This window comes from Corylus avellana, chromosome ca4, assembly GCF_901000735.1.
Source record: "Corylus avellana chromosome ca4, CavTom2PMs-1.0".
In the NCBI taxonomy this organism is placed as follows: Eukaryota; Viridiplantae; Streptophyta; class Magnoliopsida; order Fagales; family Betulaceae; genus Corylus; species Corylus avellana.
Window position 1 is genome coordinate 18,091,593 of NC_081544.1, and position 2,022 is coordinate 18,093,614.

A 2,022-nucleotide genomic window follows, 5' to 3' on the forward strand; every position below is an offset into this window, starting at 1 on the left:
ATATGTGCAGAATCCAATTTTGAATCCAATCCGATTTTGACTCTAATTTGAGAAATTTCGATTTAATTATTTCCTTTATTTGATTAAACTTAACCATGATTGGCTAAGCTTAACCATGATTGGCTAAGCTTAACCATATCTTTTAGGTCTTCCCAATTTGCCCTTTAAGCTTGGAACTTTTTCGGAAACCCTTTCTTTTCTTCCAAAAACCTATAAAACAGAGAAAATACAAAAAGGAAGTAAAATAACACAAACTAACAATACTAAGGAATTAACACATATAAATTTAAGGGTTAAAATATGAATATTTTGACACTTAACAATTCCCAAACCCATGGCCTAAAGTAATCAAAAACATAACTACCAACTCTTCAACAGTTAATTTCCTAGTACCTCTTAAATGATATCTTTCCTTCAACTCTTTACACAAGTAAAGTAATACGTTTATTTCCATTTTGAAATTTTGTTTGCACCTATCATGATTACCTTGTACAATCTCCATAATCCACTTATAACCTGTTTAAGAAGAGGTCCTACAAGGTTCCTTTGCAATATATGGCATATAATAGTTATCAACAAATTCTACTGCTGCAGCTGCTAGATTAAAAACATCATTTTCATTTTCCTCTTCACCATAATCACTATTACTTGTATCATCTTGAGTGCTATAATCACTATTGTCCATGTCTGGAAGGAAAACAAATAAATATATAAACACAAAATAAATATATAAACACCCATTAAGATAAGAAAAAGTGATATCTACGTAGTTATGAAATATTATAATATACTCACCTTAGTACACAAATCAACACATAAAAAAATAAATAAATAACATTCAAATAAATCCTTACGGCTTTTCAAATAGTTTATAACAAAACAGCATTAAAAAATAACAACATTATTCTATGCTACGACGGTTGATTTCTCTATTTCTCATTCGCTTGATAAAGTCAATTTGCAACCATAGCTCTTTAATAGTCACAAACATCTCTCTATGTGATCTCTTAAGAAATACCTTTGTTACAAACTTAAGGATGTCAATGTCATTTTCTCTTTCAGCAATCCTCCGAACAACATCCATAACCTCTTCAATATTACATCCAGGTTTATCGTAGCTCTTAGATGTCACTGTATTCTTACTTTCTATTACATCATAAATACGACTCAAATGTTGACTAACGATTTGAACTCCTTTCTTTCTTTTCTTACATTGAACCGCAAGACCAAACTTCTTATTTCTTTTATCCCGCGTATCTAAATCAACAAGAACACTACAAAAAAAATACCAATTAGTAATGTGTCTACTGTTCATCAATTTGTGACACGTTACTAAATATTTTAGTAACGTGTGAAATGCAATATGTTACTAATTGGTAACGTGTTAAACTGGCACATTACGAACTTGGTAACATGTGAAACTGAGACGTTATTAATTTTTTGTCCAATTAATTAATTCCATTAATATTATTTATACTATTAATATTATATTAGTAATTCCATAATATATACTAAAATGATTTATTTAGTTTTCATAATAATTTTGTTATATTTCATAATAATATATATTAAAGTAGCTACGAAGAGATTCGATTGTTGCTCAAGTACAAATTATTCATGTTACTGCACTATATATATAAAGCTTTCCATTTGATATATTTATCATATTGTAATGATAGTTAAACTATTCAATGCTATTAAAAAATAACATTGTGATTTTTAGTAATAATATTCTAGACTGTATATATATATACGGAGTTGCTGGTGTTTTCCTAATCTTAAGTATATATATATATATTTTTTAAAAAACCAATTAGTTTGTAAGAGCCATATATATATAGAGAAAATTTTATTTGAAAAAACATGTGATTCTCATGTGCTTTTAAAAAACTCCTTATTCAATTCTTCAACCACCCAAATTCTAGCTATGGTTTACATTATATTTATAAGAAGAATATGCAAGTTTTGCTTGGTTGTTAACTTCTTCTTCTTATTGTTGTTGTTGTTGTTTTTTTTTTTTTT